The 14,967-nt window shown below is 33.8% G+C and overlaps 1 protein-coding gene and 1 long non-coding RNA gene across 2 annotated transcripts in view; both read left to right on the top strand.

The window, feature by feature from the left end:
* Positions 1–691: 691 nt before the first annotated feature.
* The window catches only part of LOC106137730 (homeobox protein abdominal-B), a 90,755-nt gene continuing 76,479 nt past the window's right edge, over positions 692–14,967 (top strand). Inside the window, exon 1 of the mRNA XM_060946312.1 lies at positions 692–820. The gene's annotated coding sequence lies outside the window, so the exon portion shown is untranslated. The remainder of the gene's footprint in view (positions 821–14,967) is intronic.
* LOC132902148 (uncharacterized) lies at positions 13,371–14,623 on the top strand. The gene is made up of 2 exons (XR_009657031.1): positions 13,371–13,586; positions 13,796–14,623. It is a non-coding gene; the product is annotated as an uncharacterized LOC132902148 (long non-coding RNA).

Raw genomic sequence — 14,967 nt, 5'->3', positions numbered from 1 at the left:
TGATGAAAGAAATAGAAGGGCAACGCTTATAATCTTGTATAAAACCGACTGTCTGTCATGTGAATCTGAACTCTATACGTATATAAAAGAATACCGATAAACATATTGTAATTTTTTATTTGTACCCGAGAACCTACCGTGTACCTACACTTTTAGCTAAAGTACTATTGGCTTTTATTGGCCAAAATGTTCAGTAAATCAGATATTAATACTTGCTATTCAAAAAAGAAGTACCTACTTACATATATACAATATGTATATGTATTTGTTCTTTTACGAATAGGTACAATTTTAATCGATATATTTAACAAAATGGGAATAAATGTGGGTATATATCGATTGAAGGCTGTTTTTAATCGTATTCACTACAGTATCTGTTAAAAAATAAACATACCGACGCCTTGACCTCAATAAAAACGCACTCAAAAGTGTATTATTTACCTGCGGGGCCATCATAATTATTGTTTAAAACAATAACTTTAATGATTTTTAAAGACCACAATGTTCCCATAAATGCTTCATAAATACACACCAAATCGCTACAGCGAGATGGAAACGCGATGAAAAATTAAAGAAAGATGCGTAGGGTCGATTTTGTTCTCAGGAACGAATGTGGGATTAGCCGGCGCGCGCTTCCACGCACGTCTCCGTAGACCCCGCCCGCCCATACGCGCATTACGTCGCCCGGCCTCGACGCGCTCGCTCGCGTCTCGAACGCGCCCCGTATATAGTGCACATAATTAATTTACAACACCAGTAAAAGTGATGATACAAGTTTATCGACTATAAATCTGTGCAGTGTTGTGATCGCGTGTCACAGGTAAGTGATAATTGCTCAGTCGCATGCCGCGCTGTTTGTGGAGCAAACAGGGCCTGCGAACGCGCTCGGAAAACAAAGAGTCGGTAACCCTTTGCTGGCGTTCTGTGTTTGTGACGATTTGACACTTAGAATACCAGCCCTTGGGAACCGCTATGTTGGTTTGAGAACGGCTCACTGACGACAGATTTTTAAGAGGATTTTTTGTGGAGTCCAAAAATGTTTTTTGCCTAAGCTATATGTTTCATATTATTAGTTACCTAAATGATTTCTAGTTTAGTTCAGAAGCTAACTATAAAATAAATAGATGGTGTTTCTATTAATCTAATACTTTATTAAAAAATTAAAGTTGCGAAAATCAACCAATCCGACTTTACCACTGAAAATTGTTTGTTAACAAAACACCAGCACTGACCCACTCAGTTCAATAACTAGGTAAGTAAGAACTTACTTATTTTAAGCTCCCTTCATGATAAATATTTTATTTATTTTATTAACGCTACTTACGTATAAGAACTTTCGCTAAATTTATCTAAATTTAAAGTTATAATTTTGAATTTGTTTTTACAAACATTAAAAATATATTTGATGAACATGGTAAAAATGTAAATAGGTACACCAAAATAATTTCATTGATATGTGCAAATAGATATACTTTAATCGAGCATATAATTACCTGTATGAACATTTTATACCATATAGTATCTAACATATTTATAAAATTTATTGCATATTCAGTTTATTCCCAGAAGCGTTGATGTCTTTTGATAACGTAATAAGTAGGTACTTATGTAAACTTGTATATGAAGTCAAAACATATAGCTGAATATGTTATATAGAGTATAGCTACTTATATTAATAGTGACAATAGAGAAAATATTACGTAATTTACTGATAAATAGCTGTTGCCCGCAACTTCTATATAAATTGTCATACTACAATATCTATTAACTTAATGTCCGCCTTCTTACGGTCTGTCATGTCATATCTCGTAATCATAATAATAGTAATCAGGGTAACATACATACATACAAAAAGTCACACGTTTTTCCCGGAGGGGTAGGCTTTCCTCTTGCCACAATCTCTTCATTCTTCTGTGGCGTCTAATAGTTCTGATGATCAGCGTGTACTAAAGGACAGATATCATTTTTAAATTTCTAAGATTTCTTTTTGAATATTCTATGAACTGACGAACTTTTTCCACCTACTATTATGTTGTTTGTACTCGTATTAATAACAGCTGCAGGTATTTCAAGTGTCTAGATAGGTACTTACTTACCTACCTACCTTAGGAGTCACAGTCATTCCAACATTGTTCAAAGTTTTTTTTTGTTTCTGGCAGGGAACAATCTGATTACTTGTATTCCAAATGAAAAAAAAAATCGAACCGCAATAGTAATTTTTCAGTAGGACATATTTTACTATGTACCTATGTAATGCCTCCAATAAAAATGTGAAAAAAATTGTTTTTTTTCTCTAAGACATAAATTTATAGAGTTATTTTATTGTTAAAGGAAAATGTCTTTCTCACGTTTGACTTTCTTATAGGTATTTAACTCTTGTTTTACACACACGTCTTTATCTTTTATGGGGTAGATAGAGCCCGTAAACATAAAACTCGGTAGGACACAGTTGACAAATATACTTACCTAACAAATCAAAAATAATTTTTATTTCAAAAAGGTGTCTTTATATACTTTAGGTTTACTTACTAAATTTATATAGTACCATATAGGTACTATAGATAATTTTCTATTGATAGTCACTATAGGAAATTTAACAGATTATGGGCTGGTAACAGGAAGTAAAATACTGCCTTAACATGTTCTTGTTAGTCATTGAATAGGCATCCTTAGAAAATGATTTCTATCTATCTATCACGCCCATTCGCCAAATGAATGCCACTAGCCGTAAACTCATAATAGCATCAATTCACCCACGTGTTCCCTCGTAGCTATCCTTTCATTTTCGTAACTCGTATCCTAATGAAGTAAGGCCTATTTTAGAGTGACACACTGTCAGGAATTGTAGAGATATGCTATGTAGTTTATTACACGTTATGCCGTCAGATAGGGTTGCCAGGCGTTCGGATTAAGCCGGACATAGTCAAGATCTCTGATCGTATGTCTGGTCAAAATTAACGGTGTTCAGACTTTTATTTTTAATAATTCGAGTAGATTGAGAATTAAGCTGCTTCTCCTTCAGATAGGTATATGCGAGGATGCGTAACGTGGGATGTGTTTTAAAAAAACAATGGATTATTTTAATATAATAAAAATATACTTTTGAATTTTACAAATTCTGAAATAAAAGTACAGTTTACACACCGCACTTTCACATCTTCGTTCTCTACTCACACAGCTTTTGTATAAATCTTGGCAAATTATCAAAGTACCTACTCATACAGCTAACTGGTAACCCTATAGTTAGACATAAAAGTAGACACCCAAGTTGTAGATTAGTATTTAGTACGCTATCGCTGGCGCAACATTGAAGCCATAATTTTTGAATCCCGTAGGTCAATTTTTAAGAGTCCACGAGTGAGTTTACGATTTGTTGTTATTGTTACAGTTAAGATTTAAATGGTTTTGATTGCTCGATGTTCCGGGTTATGATTCAGAATGAATTTGAATGATGATAATCTGAGTTTAAGTGCTGGTCCTTGTTATGTGTATGTATCTTTTTGATTTTACAGCGTTAAAGGTTAATCTTTTTAACCTTTTAATTTTAAAGTACTTATTCCTTTATTAATGATAGTTAATTCAGTGAATAAGCTATTTTCTTACTGAATACCTATGTATAATATTTGGTATTTGTCGAAGTAGAAAAACAACATAGGTAGGTATCTACTAAATGGATATCAATATGTGATAATAAAATTACAATTTTCACTGATAGTAGAAAGTGTAACCCTAGGTATATAGACAGAACGTATGTAATTGAAAATATATTTTTTTATTTAAGTAGGTATACTTGAATTTTGTAGGATACCCAGTTAAGGGAGCTGTTTCCATACACTACCATATTTATTAGAGTTTCAAGAAATTTTGGTAATACGAAGTAAGCACCTACTTACTTATTATTATTTTGAGCATGGTTTTCTTAAAATAAATAAACTAGGAATATCTCCCTCTCCAATGACTAAAACTCCTGCTGTGGATACGTCTGACCAATCAACCAATCTAAAACCAAAAATCCTTATTGGATCAACATACATACGTAGATACATAAAATCACGCCTCTTTCCCGGAGGGGTAGGTAGAGACTACATCTTTCCACTTGCCACGATCCTTGCATACTTCCTTCGCTTCATCTACATTCATAACTCTCTTTATGCAAGCCTCTCTCTTCGGTGGTTTCGGGTACTCTTGACCTGACCTTTGCCAGGACGTCCTTAATTTGATTAAGTTACGATTTAGATTATTGGATTAAGTATGGAATTAAATCTAGCTGCCGGAGTGTGCATGATTCTTCACGATGTTTTCACTTTTAGAATAACTAAATGAATAACTTAATTATTGTATTAAATATAAGATCGGACGGACAAAACTTTTATTGACAAAATTTTTAAAATATTATTTTTGTTGTTTTTAATTTATGTGTATTCAAATTTTATTTCATTATTTAATTTTTTTATATGATTTAATATGGTTAACTTAATATGATATACCTGTGTTTCAAATTGTAAAGTGTGATAATTGTAATAGGTGTAAACCGTTTTTGTCACAATAAATAAATAAATAAATAAAATAAATCATATAGCAATTAAAGCATGTAGGTACCTAAGTAATGTTACTCAAATAATCATTGGCATATTTGACCGTGGTAGGATTTTTGAATTTAAAGAATTTGGTGGGCTGTTATTTAAGCCCTTTTAACCACTCCAGGATTTAATCCTTTGAAAGAGGCACACTTTTTGAACTGGATACATTTTAACCGCTCGACCGCCAAGCTCTATTGCTAGAAAATAAATGCGAACAATAAATCAGCAAAAGCATTTTACGGTATGTTTTATTTAATCAGGAGTGGTAATAAAGCGCACAATGGTAATTACACCGCGTAGTGTGTGTAAATTTGTAGTAGCATGATGTTATTTCAGAAAAGAATCGCCTTTTAAATGGTGAAACGGTGGTTTCTAATCAATATCCAATCAGTGGACGGTTGTAAAATTAACTAAGCGGGAAATTAACTGCGTCGGCGCATTGGTGTCTATAGGTACTTACTTACGTATTCTGAAGTAGGTAAAGATTTAAATATAATTATAGGTTTATGTATTGGTATGTCACTGAATAAAGTCATAATAAGTAGGTAGGTACTATAAGTATATAGGTAGGTAATATTTGTATTAACTATTCCCAATAAATCGCCACCAGAAAACGGGTGGAAATTTTATTTTAACTAATAATACTTATCTAGCTAAAGAATACACGTGTTAAATAGAAATTATTTTGGTCGATGTGAAATAATATTTACCTACTCTCACTACTTGAATATATTAATTACCAATTCGTTAATAAGTCCCTTAGAAATTAGAGGACAGGTATGATGTGCATATAAGTATGGAAGTAAATGAATGTTCCTAATACCTAACTGTTTAAACTCTTTAACAAAAGATAAATAAGTAGTATATCTACTACATTGAAATAATAAATTCATGTAAATCCTACCTATACCTGATCTCGCACTTATCATACATACCTAGTTCATAAGCAATAATAGCCGATAAATTATAGGTAGACCTTACTATTACTTTAGTTTTTTAGCACCACACCTAACAATGTTTCTTTACATTTTTACCGTAGCTTGATATGTTTACAAATGACATGGCCCATGGCAAACGGCCATCGTTCAGGCGTTATGAACTTTTGAGTCCATAAATCGTATGAAACGACTGCGGCGCCGCTTGCTTCTCGTAAACGGTACAAATGGACACTAAAACGCATGTTGATGTACTAAGGCTGGTGAATTGCCTAGGTATGTAGGTGGCTTAGTGTTAGGAATTATTAATTGAAGTGAAATTAATAGAGAGTAGGTAAGTATATGGCACTTATAAGTAAGTCAAATTTTAACTCAATTAATAATACCTAAACTGTAGGTCACCTTAAGGTATCTAGGCAATTAATTACCTACTTACTTAAGTAATTACTTACACTTAAGTATTCCTACTGTTAATACTTACCTTTAAAACATAGTAGCTCACGTACCTATAAAGTACATTAAAACACAAGTTTTTCTAACTTTCAAATTGTTCAAATTGCTAAGAATTTCTTGTTTCTTTTTTTGCTGGAGTTGGTACTTAGTAGATTGTTGGATTAAAGTTTAAATTGGATGAACTCGTTATTTAAATTATAATGATGAATGATGATGAGGCTTACAAACTTGGGATTCTTTTTTAAGCGATGGGCTAGCAACCTGTCACTATTTGAATCTCAATTCTATCATTAGGTATGCCAAATAGCTGAACGTGGCCATTTAGTCTTTTCTAGGCTTTTGGCTCTGTCTACCCCGCAAGGGATATAGCTTGACCATATGAATGAATAAATGATGAATGATATTACCTACCGACTTAGGCAACATGATCTGAAGTGTTTCTTTTATAAATATACCTCGGTAATTTTAGCAGCTAAATGCGTAGAGTAGATTTTTTTGGAACCATTCAGTAATAAATTTCTATTCTATTCTATTCTGATCCCAGTGGATTAGGGGTTTCATGTTAATAATTTACCTATAGGGTAGGTACTTAATTGAGTATAAGTTTTTCTACATAGAGATTTCGAGAGTGAAAATAGAGTCAAAGTAGAAAAATGGTACGAGTAGATATCGTTAGCTTAATCTTATACTTATATAGGTACCTAAACTGATAAGTAGTAGGTTTACCTACGCTCATATGCGATTAAGTACTAAGTACCTAAGTATTACTTTATGTCTTGCTAGTAATTGGATTGAATTTAAGTTATAACTTATCCTTCTTACAAGGTAGCTTACACTTTCAACTTCTACCTATAGTTGGGTAACTTTACATATATATTGTGTATAGATAGATATACCTACAGCGCAAAGTATACCTACCAGATAATTGAAGTGAAATGGGTGAAAAATATTTAAAATTATTTTATAAGTAAGTATTAGAACGTGTAGGTAGTAATAAGTAGGTAAGTAGTCACTTATTTAATATTTTTAAAATCTTATACTTAAGTAGGTAAGTTTGTTTCGTTGATAAGTCGACAGGAAATAAAGTAAAAAAGTAAGTACATATCTATCTAAGTAGGTACTCCTATGAAATATGTAGGTACCTAATTACCTTCCCTTTTTTTCGATAGAGCAGGTAGAGTCGTATTCAGTAAGTATATTGAAGTAAGCTACATTATACAATGTAGGCGTCTATGTAAATGAAACAACAAATGATAACATACTGCCCCGCAGGTTCAAGTTCATAACTTATCAAGAGGTTGAATTAAGTAAAGGTTATCTTCATAACTCCTCCCTTAAACAAGATGGTCTCTTATCACCAACAAGATTTAAAAGTAAAGCCATCGTGTTTGGGGCCATGGGCGTCTTCGGAGGCGGGGCGTCTTGAAGCCCGGCCCTTTGCAAATGGCGCCGAATTTAACCAATGACGTTCAGGGTGCCGTATTCCAATTTTAAAAAGCGTCTGTTGCTTAGCAACTTCTCGCATGGTGGCAGTTCCTTTTTTAGTTGTGGCAGTTTTAAAAATGGTGAGCAGTGCATTCTAAATTTGAAAATCTCTAAAGTTTTGGTGTTCTGAAAAAAATTATTGACATAATTAATGCCCAAGTAATAATAAACTCAGGGGTTAATTAATGAGCAAAAAATGCCTTACCTACTTACTTACATATTAGGAACAACGACAAATTTAATGATCAAACAGGATAAGTAATATTATTTATGGACTACAAATAATAGCATTATGTTATTAATCTTATTTTAATTATTTAGGTGATTGTCTCTAGTTTAAATATAATTTTCACATATTATTTTTAAACCATCTGGTGAATTGATAACCTCAGTAACCTCTGCTTTTGTGACCAACTAACTGTCCTAACTGTGCTTTTTTATAAAGCATCACATTGTGCTTTATTTAACCTCAAGTTGAACTTTTCCCGAGTGTCCCCACATTGCTTTACGTTCTTGTTTAAGGTTACTTGACATTTAGATAGATGTCGCTGTCTCGGGATGCGAAGTTGAAAATTAGTTCGGTGTCCGTCTGGTAGATGGCGCTACGCTGTCAAAATATTTTTAGGGTATTTTTTCCATCGTCCAAAATCAATGTGATGGGTGCTTCAGCTCGAATTCAGTTTTAAGCTATATAGCTTAAAATAAAAAAGACACATATGTGTGCATATAGTTTTATTACAAATATGATAGGTAATGTCATCATGTAAATACGATGATTATAAGACCATATAGGTAGATAGCTGATCGTGGCTTTTCAAGTCTATTGCCTTTGTCTACCTTGTACTGGATGACAGGTTATGCCATGTGGTTCTCAGTACTTTTCCTTTGAACATCATAAAATGCGACTAAGAGAATATAAATTATACAAGAAATTATAATAATAGGTAGGTACCTAAAATACTTCTCATACAGTGTGCGCGCTGCTTTTGATTATGCAAGGAACCTGTCACTATTTGAACCCTTAGAGCAATAAATAAACTAATTCAAATTAAGTACTGGGCTAAACATAGCCTTCGATCTTTTCGATACTGATGACTCTGTCTACCTCGTAAATACATGATTTATGTACTTATGTTTGTGATAGATTGAAAGATCACTTTTAGTTTGTAGGTACCTTTTTAGTGATGGAATTGATGAAATCTATGGGTAATAGGAACTTACCTATTTATTTACTTACGTAGGTAGACATCTAATTTAAAGATTAAAGAAGGCAGCTAGATATTTGCGGAACTTTATTTTTGTAAATTTGCTTGAAACAAGTACCTAAGTAACTAGATATTTTTTTATTTATTGAAAACTATATTGAGACTTAGATATGTTTTTCCTAGGTCTAATAGGTAGGTATACTTAGGTAGGTAGGACTCTGTCTCTGTAGATAGAATTTGTTTAAATAAGATAAGTAAGTACTTAATTTTTGAGTTTTTCGTAACTTTTTTTATAAACCAACCTCACAAACAATTTCCACCATGGCTCGATCCCTTCCGGGTTAGACAAAGTCCACAGTCTTGATGGCGCCGTCCAGCTGGATGGCTTAATTATGGAAATTCAGCTTCATTCATTTCATTAAGCCAAATAGCTGAGCGTGGCCTATCAGACTTTTCAAGACTGTTGGCTCTGTTTACCCCACGAGGGATAAAGACGTGATCATATGTATATGTATGTGTATGTATGTGCAGCTTCATAAAGTAACTGATTTTATAGGCGATCGCCTACAAAATAATCAAGTAATCAGTATTTCCCTTGATTCTCTTTTACAATCTGTGCAGGATGGGAAAACGCTTGACACAAACAAAGTACCTAAGTATCTATTTTTTTTTCGTTTTCTCTTTATAATATCGGCATGGATTATGAATGCATGAATGAATTTTATTATTTCTTTTTTTAGCACGATGCGTCACATATTGTAGGTAGGCCGTTATTAAATTTTAGAGAATACTGAACAATTAGGTATATTGCTAGCCAAAATAACACATTTCTCTGAAAAGTTGATAAATGCGTCACACTGTACCTAACCATTTCCTTTAACATTTTACATTTGAGAGTGAGTTTGAGACTTTCAACGAAGGTTTTGCGTAGGTACCTATAGCTTACGAACAGTTCTACGGCATAATCCTCGGTCATGCAGGGGACATTGAAACGACTAGTCGACAGACCCTACCTTTTTGTCAACTTCAGTTCAGAGTTAAATAAACTGCGTTATAGCATAGAATTTTGGAGAAACAGTTTTAAATGTAATCTACAAAGAGCCTTTATAGCTCAAAAAAGGGCTATACGCGCCATGACGAGAATTCCACCTTGGAAGTCTTGTGTAAGTTTTTTTTTAAAATTAGAAATTTTAACTGTACCTAGTCTGTACATCCTGGTCCTTTTAAATAACTTTTATAAAGAAAGGCATCTCTACGAGTCTGAAGAAGAAATGATTGAGAGAAAACAGCCGTAGAAAGAACTTAAGGACAGGAATACATCCTACTCTAAGAGTGATAACGCAAGGTGTACGTTTCCAAACAGTGGTTTTTTTCAACAAGTTGCCTATAGAGTTAAAGACTATACGCAGTCGAAACATTTTTAACAAAAAGTTGAGGCCCCTTCTTGTTAAAAAATGTAAAGTGAATTTTAATTTAATTTAATGTATGTAAGTAAGTAGTAAAATTATATTTTATTTTTATAAGTAGGTACCTAGATTTAAGATTTTTTATAAATTCGAACACAATATTTTTTGTTTACCGAATAAATAAATAAATAAAATTCCAGTCCCTCTAACCCCTTCGGCCACTTTCGAAACCAAATTTAAAACTAGTTCCAAAATGAACCGATGACGCAAAATCATTCGTAGATCAAAAGACCGTAGGATATCTGGTTCGGTTGGTAAACTCCATGAGAGAAGAAAAGCAAAGGCTCTATGGAATTCCTACTTACCGGTAAGTTTAGTCTATAGGTAGGCAGTGGGAAAATTTGAAACACGCCAAGAAGAAGCATGATTATTTAAGTAGTACTTATTACTCTACCAGTTTCAAGGATTTAGATAGTAATCTCCAATATCCTTTATCCGGCTATACTTACCTAAATGTATTTATCTGAGTAAATAGCTACGTTGGTATTCAGCTGTTACCCCGCGTTCCCAGCAAACAAAAGATATAAGCAAGATTTATCTCTCGCATTGTTCTTATTCGCTCTTATGTTTTTAGTACTAAAGCAGCTTTTAGAATAAATTTTAGCAAGAATGGGGTGGCAGGGCAGGGTGATTTCCTCATATTGATCGGCGGCCATCTTTGTTAGCGCATGCGCTGTAGTCGCCTATTTATTTTAGTTGTGTTTATTGATAGATGGCGCTGCTGAAGTTTTTTACCAGTACCTATATACCTAACTGAAAAAAATCATTTTTTTATGAAAGTTTAAGATCATTATACTTAGTAAAAAGTACGTCACTATGAATCGTTTTATTTATACAAACATACTTACTACCCATAGGATCTTCTTAAATATATATTAAAATAAAATTCTATGTTCCCGCGGAATTTTGGAAAATCTACTATTAATGCACCTACTATTATCTCAATTCTATCATTAAGCCCAACAGCTGAACGTGGTCTATAAGTCTTTTCAAGACTGTTGGCTCTGTCTACCCCGTAAGGGATAAAGACGTGATCATATGTATGTATGTATGTACTATCTCACTTTCTACAATCATTACTCAATGTCGGCTGTGGCTATGCGTGTCCGTCAGTCACTCAGTAGGTAACAGTTTTTAAAATTTTGGTTAATAATTATTTTTCTAAACATTTCATCATCATCATCATGTGAAGAGCAAGAAAATAAACATTATGTTGTTTATACATTTTATTTTTATCCCTCTTATGATTACTATCTTAGAACCAGGTCCATGTCTTTCTCCTACCAAATCCATCAGCCATGCTTGCATCCTAAGGCATTCAGGAGGATAAGGATATTACAAAGAGTGACTCACGCTTATGACCTCCATATCCCGAATAACATAGGAACTTAGCTTGGTTTGGATCACGCTTGTTACAATCGGTGCTTATTCCTATTCATCTAGGTATTTTGACATCATCTTAATTTTCTAAAATGTAGGAAAATAAAGAAGTAGGAAATACTTTGTCTGGTGATTTTACAACACGAAGAGTAAGGTATATCTATTGTACTTGTAGTAGAGTTTCATGTAGGTAAGCACAGTCCGGCGGCGCTGGCAAGTTTCTGAAAAAAATATTAACTTATATATTTTGTGGATAAGTAGGTATATGTCTATTATCTGTATTTCTGTTAGTATACTATTATATTGTTGCTAAGAACACAGTGACTTGCCGCTTTTTACTGAATTATCTAGTTCCTTTATTGCTTGCCGGTTGACTGGAAGAGATTCCTTCATGGGATAAGTCCGCCATTGCAAGTGATTTGTTTCTTTCTGCCCTGGTATAACTAAAATGCCGTTATCTGCCAAATCCTTGTTTTAAGTAAAACGTCAAAAACTGCGGTAAAAATTTAAACTGATGATGGCATCAGTTTAAATTTTTACCGCAGTTTTTGACGAATGAATGGTCATCAATGAGAATGCCTATTTATGACTTAAAGGTACCAAAAAGTCGTATATACAGATCGAAAGAGATTTTTTTCTTATTTTACTGGTAAAAAGGATGTAAATCCTGATGTCAGATAACGGCATCTTAGTTACACCACGGCAGCTTTTATAACTATGTACTATTTTCTTGTTACTGTGTTTTCTATGCAATAAAAATATTACAAACAAACTTTTCTTATTTATTTGTATTATTATATCGTGACATGTCTAGGTATGTCCCTTAGATATAGGTACAACAGTTAGTTAGTTGGGAAGTTTAACACAACACCACACATTTTTGTGAGTCTACCTTACTCAATCACCAAAGAATAAATCAATCTTTTCTGTCATTTCTTTTCAGAAAACTAAGTGCCAAAAAAAATTTTTTTTCAAGAGGAAGGTAACTTTATACTGCAGGAAGATACGGTTAGGCACTTATACCTACCTATATAAATAACTTTTAGAATTCAGGCGTAAGACAACAAAAGACAGAAGAAACCGCCCTCACAAAAAGCGTTTGTGAGGGCGGCTTAAATTGTTTTAGTGCAAGTTCATTGCCCCCTCTGTAAAAATAACCCCTGCCACTGCCAGACGCGCGGTATCTGCGGCATGTATATCTACCTACCTTCAAAACAGGTATAATGTAAGTTCAACTATTAATACCTACGGTTTCTACTCAAACTTGGCAGTCAAATTTTAGGTGATGGATAGAACTGTCACAAGTACTTACCTATCTAATTAAGCTAAAAATCTTTTCAAGATTCGACCCCGCGAATTTGGTAAAACAAAAAATATATAATCTCAATCATAGAAATCTAAACAATATGGTATTTGGAACCTAGAACCTCTGTGTGCGTTTTATTTAAAGTCAATCGCATAAAACGTAGTTCTTTTTCGGTTAAGTACCTAATACCCTACCTATAAGTGCTGTTAAAGTTGATACAAGATTGTTTAAAAAATTAATGTAGACGGCAAATCTGATTGTACCTTTATGCGATGCACTATGTGACAGGCAGGTAAAATTATAAGTTCATATTTTGTTTTCTTGTTTTATTCGAAAATGTTGTAACCCTTTCCAAGGATATCTCGGCGGTGGTCGGGACGCGTTGCGATAATTAAAACCTCCACATCATGTGACTTTTATGTTAATGCGAAGGCTCGGTAAATAACAAAGGCGAAGTTCTGGATCTACGGAGCCTTAATTAACATTTTCCAGATACTTATAAAGATATAAATTTCGACGTTTTGATGGAGGCACTTTATCTCGAATAGGCAGAAGGTAAGGAGGGGGAATGACGCTCAGTGGGTAATGGCGTTCACCTAGGTAAATCTATCAAAACGCAGCATAGCAACACGCCACGACGCATGAAGGCGCGGGGGAAGGGGGCCTCTAACAGGCGGCGACACGAACCGACAGTCAGCCCGCATCAGCTGACCGTGAAGTGCGTTTCTTTGTTTGAGGCCGCGCCGATGTAATTTTACGTTTGGTGTTTTCTGTCGGTAAGTCTTAAATTTTAATGCCTATTTTATTATTAATTTACTTTTTCTGATAGTTAAACTATTCTATTTTGTAAATATAGTAAATTTTCAACTCTATTGTGCATATTTTTATTATTATTTCACATCAATCGCAAAATGGGCGTTTGGGGTTATACCGCTCATTTGAGCGCCATTACCCCTTAGTGACAATTTTTATTTCATTGTTGTAGATATGCCAAGAAAACGCAGTTAATCGTAACCAAAAACCCGTTGATGAGCCAAGATCTCCGGTATCATTTGCTGCTATAGCAATCACACCTACTCCAGGACCATCTTTTAAGCGAGGTCAAAGAAAGCGAAAACAACATGCTACCATTTTAACAGCAACCCCTATGAAAATTATTTTAGAAGACAAAGAAAAGAAAAAAGTAGAGAAACTTAAGAAAACGGGGAATAAAGTTGCCAAAGGGAAGAAACCAAAGAAACAAAAAACGCACAAGAGAAAAATTTTAATGTCCAGTTCTTCAAATAGTGATGATGGAGACCAAATATGCGACGATGACAGCGATGATGACATGAATGTGGATAATGAAAATTACAATAAATGCATCATCTGCGAATAATTCGGCAAAAACAAGGAATTGTGGTACCGTTGCACCCTCTGCGGGCTGTGGGCCCACGCCATATGTTCGGGATGGGATGCACCAGATGGTTTTATCTGTGATTTATGTGTTCCAAAATAACGAATTAATACGAATTTGTGTTTCTAGAACTCACTTTTATTTTATAATGTTGATATCATTCCTGTTTTTTTAATTAACACATATAAAATCGGTTATATTTCTTAAAAACATGTTTGAGCGTCGTTACCCCGTACCCCGAGCGGTATTACCCAGAGTAAGGGGGCAATGCCGCTCAAGCATGCTTTTTTTAAAATGTTTTTTTACTATTAGTAAATAAAAGGTATACGCTGTTATTGTTAACTAGTTGATTACTAGAGAGTTAAAGACTATGTTTCTTTTTTAAATTTTGAATTAAAATGTCTAATCAAAAAAATACACCATTTTTTCGTTAGCTGAACGCCATTCCCCCTCCTTACCCTAATCCTCTGTAATTTATGAATGACTAAAAACTGAGCATATTTCTTAATGCTTACAGATGAGTAGTCATCCTAAGAAAAGCTATGTAGGTATACCTACATTGATTATTTGTAGTTTCGCTTACATAGTTTGCGTATCTAGGAGAGTGAAATTCATCACATTCAAGTTGCCTTACTTCCGAGTCCTTATATTGTTCCTTCTACAAGATCGAAAAATAGAAAATAAAAAACGCTAAGAGAATACCTTTATGATCAGAAGAGGGTGATGTTGCTAAACTTATAACTTAGTACCTATTTGCCTAT

The sequence above is a fragment of the Amyelois transitella genome, chromosome 10 (genome assembly GCF_032362555.1).
Source record: "Amyelois transitella isolate CPQ chromosome 10, ilAmyTran1.1, whole genome shotgun sequence".
In the NCBI taxonomy this organism is placed as follows: Eukaryota; Metazoa; Arthropoda; class Insecta; order Lepidoptera; family Pyralidae; genus Amyelois; species Amyelois transitella.
Note: the sequence above shows the minus strand (reverse complement) of the source record. Positions and strands in the feature narration are given on the sequence as shown.